The sequence below is a fragment of the Bison bison genome, unplaced genomic scaffold, assembly GCF_000754665.1.
Source record: "Bison bison bison isolate TAMUID 2011002044 unplaced genomic scaffold, Bison_UMD1.0 scf7180017864479, whole genome shotgun sequence".
NCBI classification, from domain to species: Eukaryota; Metazoa; Chordata; class Mammalia; order Artiodactyla; family Bovidae; genus Bison; species Bison bison.
The window spans coordinates 3,068,828-3,081,645 of NW_011495039.1; the positions used below are offsets into that span (position 1 = coordinate 3,068,828).

The 12,818-nt window shown below is 37.0% G+C and overlaps 1 protein-coding gene across 1 annotated transcript in view; it reads right to left on the reverse strand.

The window, feature by feature from the left end:
* DGKB (diacylglycerol kinase, beta 90kDa) overlaps positions 1 to 12,818 on the reverse strand; it is an 873,198-nt gene that overhangs the window by 799,950 nt on the left and 60,430 nt on the right. The window lies entirely within an intron of this gene.

Consider the following 12,818-nt stretch of genomic DNA (forward strand, 5'->3'; position numbering starts at 1 on the left):
AAGAGATGGGAATACCAGACCACCTGACCTGCCTCTTGAGAAACCTGTATGCAGGTCAGGAAGCAACAGTTAGAACTGGACATGGAACAACAGACTGGTTCCAAAAAAGGAAAAGGAGTGTGTCAAGGCTGTATATTTTAACTTCTATGCAGAGTACATCATGAGAAACGTTGGGCTGGAAGAAGCACAAGCTGGAATCAAGATTGCCAGGGGAAATATCAATAACCTCAGATATGAAGATGACACCACCCTTATGGCAGAAAGTTGGATTATTCAATCTTTACCAAACAACTCTGTGAGGCACTAAGTCTCCCATTTTGACAGATGAAGAAACTGACCCGCCTGTTATGAATCTGACAGGAAATCTGCTAGAAACCCACACAATACCCATTCTTTCTTATTTTCTTCGTAACAAGAAACCTAATTTTATTAAATGAAAATATATCCACCTAAACAGATTCCTTGGGTTCTTTGCATGAAGAAGTGGTCAGTGAGATGTGGCAGATGTTGGGCGAGATATACAGGAAGGTTCTATTTGAGGGAAGAGCTGGAACGTGCTCTTTTAATCTCTTCTCTCTGCCTCCAAACTTCCTACCTGGAATGTTGACACATTGGCTATAAATTCAGCAGTTTCTCATACTAGTGAGATAACTTCTAGAATGGAAGCCATAAACTAAGAATGGAAGTCTCATAAAGTAGACCAAGCTTGCCAAACCACTGATTACAGAAAATATTGGCTCACCAGCTACTTACGTAAATAAAGTTTCACTGGAATGCAGACAAGCCTATTAGAGAAACCAATAAGAGGCCAATTTTTTACAGAATTTCAATGCTAAATAAAGAGGTTGGGGCACTATTCGGAAGGAAACAAGGAACAAAAAGAAATACAGGAAAGGTGAGAATCCTGATCACATTGGGAAAATGTCATTTTGGAAAAATGTCGATGTCTTCATTTAGTTTCTCATTCACTTGGATTGTGATAGCTTCTTAACCTGCTCCCCGGGTCTCTCTCCTTTCCTTAACATGGCCTGTCCAGGTATTCATGAGCTGACATGATTCCAGAGGTCTGTCTGATAAATTACCAACAAGCTAATTAAAATTACAATAGTAATTTATTAACTACAGGTTTCCACCTGGATACCTGCTCTGAAATTTACTAAAATCCCTCAGTTAATTTGGTATAAGAAACTCAAATTTAAAATGATGCATTAACATATATATGGAATTTAGAAAGATGGTAACAATAACCCTGTATACGAGACAGCAAAAGAGACACTGATGTATAGAACAGTCTTTTGGACTCCGTGGGAGAGGGAGAGGGTGGGATGATTTGGGAGAATGGCACTGAAACATGTATAATATCATGTATGAAACTAGTCGCCAGTCCAGGTTCGATGCACGATACTGGATGCTTGGGGCTGGTGCACTGGGACAACCCAGAGGGATGGTATGGGGAGGGAGGAGGGAGGAGGGTTCAGGATGGGGAACACATGTATACCTGTGGCGGATTCATTTTGATATATGGCCAAACCAATACAATATTGTAAAGTTAAAAAATAAAATTAAATTTAATTTAAAAATAAATAAATAAAGTCTGTGGATTGGACTTGAAAAAAAATAAAATAAAATGATGCATTAAGACTGTCATACAGAATGAAATAAGTCAGAAAGAGAAATACAAATATCGTATATTAACACATATATGTGGAATCTAGAAAAATGCTACAGATGATCTATGTGCAAAGCAGAAATAGATACACAGGTGTAGAAGATAAATGTATGGACACCAAGGGGGGAAGTGGGGTCGTGGGATGAATTGGGAGATTGGGATTGACATATATATACACATTATTGATACTATGCATAAAATAAATCACCTACATATAAAATAGATCACTAATGAGAACCTACTGTACAGCTCAGGGAACTCTGTTTAATGCATGTGGTGACCTAAATAGGAAGGGACTCCAAAAATGGGGAACATATGTATACACATAGCTGATTCACTTTGCTATAACAGCAGAAAGTACTAACACAAATTGTAGAGCAACTATACTCCAATAAATATTTATTTTTAAAAAAGACTGATTAACGAACATTCTTCAAATCTTTACACAAATTATGTTTTTTCAGTAAAGTCTTACCTGGTCATTCAATTTACACTTGAACATTCATACACACCATCCCTCCATTACACTTTTGTTAGGAATATAATATCTTATTATCAAATGTTCATATCAAATTTATTATCAAAAAGAGACATGTCCGACTCTTTGCAAACCCATGGACTGCACAGTCCATGGAATTCTCCAGGCCAGAATACTGGAGTGGATAGCTGTTCCCTTCTCTAGGGGGATCTTCCCTACACAGAGATCAAACCCAGGTCTCCCACATTGCAGGCGATTCTTTACCAGCTTAGCCACCAGGGAAGCCGAAGAATAGTGGAGTGAGTAGCGCATTCTCCAGGGGATCTTCCCAACCCAGAAATCAAACCAGGGTCTCCTGTATATCAGGTGGATTCTTTACCAGCTAAGCTACGAATTAAATAACTAAAAATACTTATTCAACTAGCCTTTCATCTGAACCATATTTATTCGATTTTGAGTCACCATCTTCTCCTGTGCTCTAAGATAGAAGTTCCATGAAGACATGGATTTTTATCTGTTCACTGCTGGTTCACAGGGCTTAGAAGGGTGCTTGGGATATGTAAATATTTATAGAATGAACTCACTTAAATGCTTTTTCCATAATGAAAAACAAGGATAGGGCAGTTAAAAGGAGACCCTGAAGTTGATAAAGACAAAATGGCTCATAAAGAAGGAGTCAGGAACAGAAGTCACCAAAGGTTTCACTTTCCCTAAAGCCACTTCCCCTCCCTTCAACTGACTGGATGTAAACAAAATAAGTTGTGCTTAGAGATACAAAGCTTTTACAATTAAAAAAAAAAAAAAAAAAGCTTTACTTCACATAGCTTCTATGTTTTATTTTTAAATATAACTGACTTTGTATAAATCAGCATTTCCAAGGGATGCCATAATCGAGCTGTCAGTTAAGCAATATATAATAACAACACTTACACATGAACACCAGGACAATATATAAATTACATCTACATATTTAACAAAAATACTACATAGCTTTTCTTTAGCATTATCTTGTCACCTTAGGTCTGTACTTTTTATATCAAGGACAGGATTTCTAAATTGATCTAATCCATTTGGATATCAGCAAGAGGTATTTAGAGGGTTATGACATCCCTGAAGGACTCAAAGTAAGTTCTCTGGTTCTTTGATCTGGTTAATTCCAACACCAGTATGCTCTGAATAGAATTTCTCCTTCTGACTCTTCTCCTAATGGAAGCCTTTTGATTTTCACAATTATGGTTATTTCCAACTCTCACCATATGACATGCAGCCAAATAAGAAAAAAAGTAAGGGTGGGGTAAAAATGAAGATGGTTTTCCTAATCAAATGTTTTAAACTAGATGAACTAACATATCATATTTTCTAAGCAAATATTTTAAACTAGCTGGAATAATGTATCCTAAGTCTGTAAAGAAAAATGTTGCATGTGTAATATTAAATCAAGAGGCATAGCTATGCCTCAGAAGGAGATGGGGATGATGGCAACATCTCCTTGTAGTCTCTGCCTCTTTATAAATGTATACAAAGAAAATAACAGTATTCAGCTGGGATTTCTTATGATGCTTTCAACAGACTTCCTGTTTTCCTGCATGGGGTTTTCTCTGGGCACATAAAATGAAAGTCAGGAAGAATCCACTCTGCTGGCTGTTGGAGTGCATTCTCAACTAGTCAATGGACAGGCCACTTTGCTTAGTTGGTGGCAGGAAATGCTTACAGTGGAGGAGCTGGAGAAGGCTCTTTGGCCTGTTGTACCTGAATTAAAACATTTCTCCAGAACTAGGAAAAGAAAGAAATCTCTTCAAGAAAATGTCTAGATAAGGGGCTTCCCTGGTGGCTCAGGGGTAAAGAATCCACTGAGCCATGAGGATTCAATTCCTGTGTCAGGAAGATCTCCTGGAGAAGGAAATGGCAACCCACCCCAGTATTCTTGCCTGGAAAATCCTATGGACAGAGGAACATAGCTGGCTACAGTCCATGGAATCACAAAAAGAATCAGACACAACTTAGTGACTAAACAACAATAACAACGTCTAGATAAATGGATCTGATTGGCTGGATGTATGTTACTCACATTAAATGTACATTTCTAAATAATTATTCAAAGTCAGTGTGTAATGAGTCCAATCACTGAATAATGTTAATACATGCTAAAGCACACTGAAGACTCCATGTACATGAATTCTGATGACTGAAAATATTTACTGGGATTCAAGGGTCATAAATCCCCAGAAATAAGGTAACCAATGGAAAAATCATAGGAGTGAAAAAGGAGAGCCAAAATATCAATCACAGAATTTCTGAAATAAAAATAGGATGAAATTAAATGGAACACTAAAGTTATCACTTGGTTTATAATTACTTGTTCATTTTTCTATGAAAAGAAGTGTAAATTGAGACCCAGTAACATGATAGACACTGAGCCAAATGCTGGTGATGCAGTTATAAGACAGTTCCTTTGATTTTGTTTGGTTGAAAGATCCACATTCAACAAAACCAACTACTCAAATAAATAATTATAAGCTGCAGTGTGTATGCTCAGCCACTGAGTATGTCTGACTCTTCACCAACCCATTGACTGTGGTCTGCCAGGCTCCTCTGTCCATGGGATTTCCCAGGCAAGAATACTGGAGTGGATTGCCATTTCCTCCTCTAGGGGATCTTCCCAACCCAGACATCAAACCCACATCTTCTGCGTCTCCTGCACTGGCAGGAGGATTCTTTACCACTACCCTAAACTGTGAGTAAGTTATATGAAATACAGGTCATGGAACGCTATGAAAGAGCCCTGATTTAGATTAAAAGTTCCAAAGTGGAATACATGTAGAAGTTTTATTTACATTATGATTTACATTAAATCATAAAAGTTGAGTAATAGTTATAAACTTGAGTGAGAAGAAAAACATTTTGAGCTGAACCTGGAAGTGAAGACACAAACACAAAACAAAAGAATATAAATATTAGAAGACCTCCAGAGAAGGTAAGTGTGACTGGAGCCTGGTGAAGAAGAGGGGAAGGGACACGTGATTAGATCACAGAAACAGGTAAAAGCCACGCATGAACTTTCTTAGAGGCCGTGTTGAGGATTTAGCTCAAGTAAAATATGAAGCCACTGACATCTTTTGAGAAGGAGACAAACATATTCCCCATATATCTTAAAAAGTTTTTTTTTCTTCAATGGATTGGAAGATAATACGAATGGAAGTGGGAAGGCCAAAACAGAAGGCTATTCCAGTAACTGGATGAGAGCTGATAGTCGCTTTAAGTAGGAAAGTCATAGTAGAGATGACAGTAAAAAGCCAAATTCAAGATACATTTCTGGAGTCATATCTGATAATGAACAGGATACATTGTGTGCATGATGAGGGGGTCAGGAAGGACTCCTGTAGTTTTGGCTTGAGCACAGTGTACAGAGGGCTTCCCTGGTGACTCAGTGGTAAAGAACCGACCAAGCACTGCAGGAGACAAGGGTTCAACCCCTGGATCAGGAAGATGACGTGGAGAAGGAAATAGCAACCCATTCCAGGTATTCTTGCCTGAGAAATCCCTTGGACAGAGGAGCCTGGCAGGCTACAGTCTATAGGGTCACAAGAGTCACACATGAGTTAGCAACTAAACAACAGCAACAGAGGGTACATAAGGGTGGAGTTGAAAGTTTCTAAACACTAGAGCAGTATCAAGTATAAGAAGAAGAGAAAAATCAGTATATTTGTTTCGTGATGTGGTAAATTTGTGAAGAGAACTGGAGGTTTAAAGGATTAGTAGGTAGTGAGATAAGCCTAGAATTAATAAAAGAAATACAGAGGCATGATATTGTGAATTTTCTGATACAGACAATATGTGAAGATACAGAAGAACAGTTCCCCTGATATGGCAACCACACAGCTGTGCTACTAAGCTCTGCCTTCAAGAAAAAACTTGCATTCAGCTGCAAAGGGTTCAGTTAGCTGACAGTTTTGAGTTCTTTTTCCTTCAGAATACATGTAGCTTTTGAAGCAAGGTCACATTCTTCAGAGGTAGAGGTTGATGATGAAAGATGATGGATGTATGAAGGTCATGCCACCTTTGTCCAATGGGGGAATCCTTTAAAGACCCATATTTGCTCCAAAACTCCCCAGTGGACTCCCTGAGACTGGCCTGTCTGTATTATAATCTGATGCTATTCATAACCAAGGCTGCATCTTCCACCTTCCTTGTTTTCTCAGGTATTTGAGCTGCATTGTTGTCTGAAGGCTCTTTCTGCCTTATCTTCCTTTTCTTCTTTTTTATCTTTCACAGGAATAACTTGCAGATAAGCCTTTGTTTCTGTAGCTCCACCTCAGTCTTTGTTTCCTGGTGAAGGATCCTATGTGTAAGGATCCCAATAGGAAACAGAAAATAATACTATTAAAATGAATAAGTAGGGGTTTAATAAAAGGATTATTTAGGAAGTGTGGACAGAGATTAGAAAAGCCATTAGAGGTTGGTGCTGTATCCTGCTCTAGCAAAAGCTGGGAACTTACTGACCCTAAGCCCAAAGGGACTAGAGATGTTGCAGCTAAGAAACCTCAGAGTATAGAAGATCATCTGATAGGAACCACAGACTTGCATAGTAGGATACTAGAATGTGTCTCCCTTTCAGTGATTTAGCTGGGGAGGAGATGGGCAATAACTTCCCCTACCATGTTATCTTCCAACTCTCCAGTGTCCTCCCTTGCTCACACTGACCAAACCTAATCATAAGCCATAGCACAAAGACAGCCATTGGTGCAGTCTATATGAAATCGCCCCATGAGTCACCAACCCAAGTGGGAGGAGGATAAGTAGGGAATCTGAAGGGACAAATATGAAATATCAAGCACATCAGCACAAAGTGTGTGGCATGAGGAAGTGGGCCCAGACAAACCTTTAGGGCATTTCCAAATTAGCGATTAAAAGTGGAAAAACACTGGGGGAAAAAAGACTATGGTGTTAAACCGACTACAGAAGGGAAAGAAAAGAATCTTTAAGGACAAGGAAGAAAGGCGCTTTTCAAAAGTTGCTAAGCAGTTAAATAAGAAGAGAACTGAAATATCCAATGGCAATATGCTGGTCTCTGATGACTTCAACAAAGCAATTTCTCTGAAGCTGAGTATGCCAGACTGAAATGGGTTGCACAGTAGAACTGAATTTGGGAAGACCGTGAATATCATCAACTCCTTGAGAACTGTGATTGTAGGGGTGAATGGAGAGTCAAAAGGAGTTATGGAGAGGAGAGAAGAATGTGCAGTGGATTTCATTTGTTTGTAGGACTCCCTGGGAAAAAACTTGTAAATTGAAGAGAATAATTTATAGTAAGAGTGATTCAAATTTCAGGAAAGAAAGCAACTGACTGGAGTTTCAAAGTCCTTTTATAAAGGATTTTAAAAGTCATTAATAGCAGGAGAAGATAAGTTCCATGCATTACATAAGGACCAAAATTAATCTTACCAATGTGCATAGATACAAGTGGTTTTATAGATTTGGTGCTGATAAAATGAAAGACTTCTGATGGACAATTTTGGTTTTCTCAATTTTTATATCTCTATATATCTATTATTACCTGAGAGATTAGTTAGGCAATGATAAGGGAAGAGGAAAGTAACAGTGTATAATTGAAAACAATTATACACCAGTGTGGTAAACTGAGCTCATTAAAGGCATGTAGTATAAACAACAGGCAGAGTTAAAAGCTAATGGGATATTGCTTTTCATTAATTTAAAATTATAACAGCCTGATTTTAATTGGTTCATTCTTAATATATTCTTAACCTACCACTTCTGAATCTGATAGCTCTGTATCCCCATTCAAGTTTGGAGTTGTCTTCCTGAGGTAAAGCAATTCAGTTAATCTATCTGAGCTTTAGTTCCTTTTTCATGAAAAGTAGATAATACCACGTACCTCCCACAGGTATTATTAATGAAATAACATGTGCTTGGTGCATAACAAATAAAACATTCTCAATAGCGGTTCCTTTTTCCTTGCTTTTATAAGTAAGGATCTAAGATATATCTATAGTATTTAATTTATACATATATATAGTATGCATATGCGGGAAACAGATTAGAAGTCTAGAAACCTTTTAGAAGATTGTGTGGGTGGCTTAATATAAGACTCATAATTGTATTATTTTTGAACTCTGCCAACACTTTCAAGGGAAATCTTTGATGATGTAAAACGGAAATAAATCAAGCCTTGAATTAATAGTCTGCATTTTGTAGTCCTGGTTTTTAACTTGACTATTTTATTCTTCTTAAGAAAATTACTTTATGTGAATTTTCTTTTTCTTTTCACATATAGTTTCAAGGAGGATACCTCTTAAGATAGAGAATAGACAGTAAGGGGAAATGATGATCACGCAGTGGGTACAAGCTTTCTCAATGTAAAATATTGAGTATAAATGCCCTTGTAGAACTCTGTATATATAGTACCTTTCCAACAGGTGCTGTCTGTTTCCTCCTTGTGTAATGGTGAGTACATTTGCAACTCTTTTTCAGCCAGCAGATTACAGTGGAAGTGATGCTCTATGATGCTCTAGAAGAAAGCCTGAGGTAGTCATGTGAAGGGACCACCTGGAGATACCATGTGTAGGCGTACCAGTCAACAGTCTAGGGAAGTCTCGGGCAATATCCAGGATCACTCTCAAGTATGTGAGTGAAGACGCCTTCGGATGATCCCACCCCAAGTTATCAAGCAGTCCCCTTCTCCAAGCTGGCAGTTTCCCCAGAAAAGGCACGACAGACAGTAGAAAAAAAAAAAAGTGAACCCATGAAGCCCATTCTAAAAGCATGACCCACTGAGTTCATGAGTGCAATAAATGGTTGTTTTAAAGCATAGAATATTTTGTGGTTTGTTATGGGACAGTGAAAAGACCAAGTGACTTGGAGCAATATTTGACACATACAAAAAATACAAAAAATATCATTTTACTATGGTGATGGTGATTACATTTTCATAGATGTTCAAATATGCAAAATGTATGTGAGTATATGAGTGTTTAACTGTTAATTTACTATTCTTACATTATACAGTCAAGTTCATATGGCCAAGTATTTTCTATCTCCCTCTGAAGGGAGGAATAGAGCCTTTGGGAGTGGAGTATAAATATTTAATGTGGGTTTTCTTCTAACTTTGGACTTTACAGTGATGGATTGCTCAAAGACTGTGAATCTTGGAACAAAAAATCAAAACCTAGCAGGATATATTACTCAAAGGCAAAGATCATGAACTCAGAAAAAGAAAAGATACATTTCATATGCCAGTTTTTTGTTTGTGTTATATTTTGACAGGAAACGAGGCTTGTTTGTCTTCTATAAAGATTTTCCATGTATAAATTTAAGCCCAAATAAAGAGGAGAAAATGAAAAGGAAAAAGGATAACCCTTTCCTTCCACCTCCAGGATGGAACACGGATTAAGGAAGAATGCCATTAAACGGCTTTTTCAATCTATTTGACCTGGGACTTCTTCAACAGAAACAGTAGCTAGAGTGCTGACTATGGTAAACTGATAAATGTTTCTTTACTGTTTTCCACATCTAGCTTAAGAAAGCAGAAATTCACTAAAAATAATTCTTCAAATATTAACTCCTTTCTTGAAGAGCCTCCAATATAATCCATTCAGATTTTGTATTGAATTAAGAATGCAGGTGCTTACAATCTTCATCTATTAATTAAAAAAATAATAAATTCAGTCTCAGGCACTTCCTGTAAAATGATGATTGCTGGAAGAAATAGTATCTTTCAAACCTTTAATCCCTTGAAAATAATCAACTCTAAAGATGTTATTCAACTTCAAGTTACAATACACAACTGCCTAAGGAAAATCATTATTGAAGTACACCAGGGACCTTTTTACCAAATGAAATTTGATGGTTGCTCTGAGGAACAAGTAATGCTTGCAGTAAATCCACAGTATAAAAACACAGAGCTGTATTCAATTTACAGACACACAGGTAGATATCAGTAATAGAATATTAAACATCTTTTACCAACCAGTCCATTCTAAAGGAGGTCAGTCCTGGGTGTTCTTTGCAAGGATTGATGCTAAAACTGAAACTCCAATACTTTGGCCACCTCATGCGAAGAGTTGACTCATTGGAAAAGACCCTGATGCTGGGAAAGACTGAAGGCAGGAGGAGAAGGGGACGACAGAGGATGACATGATTGGATGGTCATGAGTTTGATGGACATGAGTTTGAGTGAACTCCGGGAGTTGGTGATGGACAGGGAGGCCTGGCGTGCTGCGATTCATGGGGTTGCAAAGAGTCGGACACGACTGAGCGACTGAACTGAACTGAACTGAACTGAAAATTACCAAGGGTTCAAGATTAGTGATTTTTTTTTTTTTTTTTTACCATAAACTACAGAAACTTTTAGAAGTGAGCTTGGACATTTTTTGAATGTAACTATTTTCCCTAAAATTTATGTAAAAAAATGGTGGTTAGTTTAAATTTCACATGACATTCTATAAGCAAAGCATACATTGTCTCCATCCCTCTCGTCACTGCATTACAAAATATCTATATGACATCTTCCCTCATTCATTTGACCTCAGCCCTCTTTATTCCATTATCAGCACCGCAATCAAGGTACCCTTTCTAAGAACCCATCAGCATTTGTAGCTCTGACTTCTGATCTGACCTCTGACATCCTTTAATGGTTCTTTATTACCTACAGAATAATGTCCAATTTGTATCATTAAGCATATAGAAGTCAACCGTAAACTCTAAAACTGACTAAGAGAACACAATTTTAGCATAGTAACCTCAAAGCCATATTTTTCCCTAAAACTGTTACTTGGAAAAATATTTAACTTCTTTATAACCTATCTTGGGCAAAATTATAATATAAATAATCTCAGGGGGTATTAAATATGTTGTGGAAGGCACCATATTTACTACACTGAATAATTGAATGGAAAGAAGGACTTTTTTTTTCTTTTTTTTACAAGTTAAGGTTTTACTCTTAGCCTGCAGAAGTTTGTCCTCAGAATTACCAAAGAACAAATCAACTAATGAAATCAGGCATATGTTAATTGCTCTGAAGGGGGGAAAAAAAAGTGAACATTTCTATAACCAAAGAAACATACACAAAAAAATTGTTCTAATTCTGGAATTATTCTAAAATTCTGGAGTAATTCTTCAGGAGAAGCATGCTGTAGGGTAATGCATTCCAGACAGCCTGAAGGATGTCCTTCAGAAACCAGAAACACTGACAAACTGAACCATATGACAAAGGTTGTAATGTACAATAGGTTTCTTTAAAAAGGTACTGAAATTCAATTACTCTTTCTGAGAAGAATTCAAGGTGTGAAATGAGGTTGTAATATTTTAAATCAGGTCTATCTCAAAAAAGATTGAGGAACAGCAGCAGCTCTTTGGAGATCAGCAGAGAAATAGCACACCTCAGCCTCTCCTGGTTAGAATGGCCTAAATTTAGCAGCACTTGTAAATTCAAGGAGAGCCTAAATCACCCATGAGAACTCTTTCCAACTAACAGATTCTATCTTCAAAGTTCTTTTAGAGACAAGATGTATATCCCTTCCACTTAAGGCATATACTTTTAATTTTGAGATGTTTGTTACAATTGTTTCTACGACATACTGGACAAGGATGAAGGACTGAACATTTGATTCTATAAATGTGTATCTCCATTAATCAACAGACATAGCTGACTCTCATGTACTCACACAAGCACACACACAAAACACATGTACCCATTTTGTCAGAGACAGACCGTGTTGCTTTCCTGAGTTAAAAGTGATTAAACTCTTTTAGTCTCAGATATTTAGCAAAAGCATTTTTGAATACATGTTTGTGGAAAGATCAGATTCTTTCTATACTCAATTCATTGTTCTCATTTTAATTTCTAAATATTAACACTCTATTCTGATTGCAAATGACTTTTGATAAAAGTCTATTCTTTTGAAGAATAGCTCATGTGTACTTTAAAAGATATTTGTTTACCCTGAGAATAGGGCAAAAGTAATAAAAACATAAAATATAATGTAAAACATGCAAAAGACAATATATAAAAATATCATTTTATATTTATACTATGGCATTTAGTGTCAATTTAGATGATGCAATAAATACTAGTAATTAAATTTTTCCTAAACCTATAGTACAACTGAATTTCTGGATTTCCATCCATTTTAATGATAGAAATAATACCATAGTCAAATATGAAATCTTATAATATTCAAGATACTTTTTATAAGGGAACTTATAACTGAACAACTTTCAAGGAATAAACTTTGCCTTATTAGCCTCCTGAGGCTTATTTCTAAGAACAGAAAAATTCCAGATTAAATTGTAAAAACTGTCTGCTTGGAATATAGCACATAGATCCCCAGGTGTCCTTTGAAAAAAGTTTCTCATTGAAATACAAATATAAAAGTTCTTAGTTACAACTGATATTTTTCCAACTGGTAAGCATACATTTTTTTCATGCATACAAACTCACTTACATCTTCTAAAGTTCAGATGTTAACACCACTATTTATCATTTCTGCTGCTGCTGCTGCTGCTGCTAAGTCGCTTCAGTCGTGCCCGATTCTGTGCGACCCCATAGACGGCAGCCTACCAGGCTCCCCTGTCCCTGGGATTGTCCAGGCAAGAACACTGGAGTGGGCTGCCATTTCTTTCTCCAATGCATGAAAGTGAAAAGTGAAAGTGAAG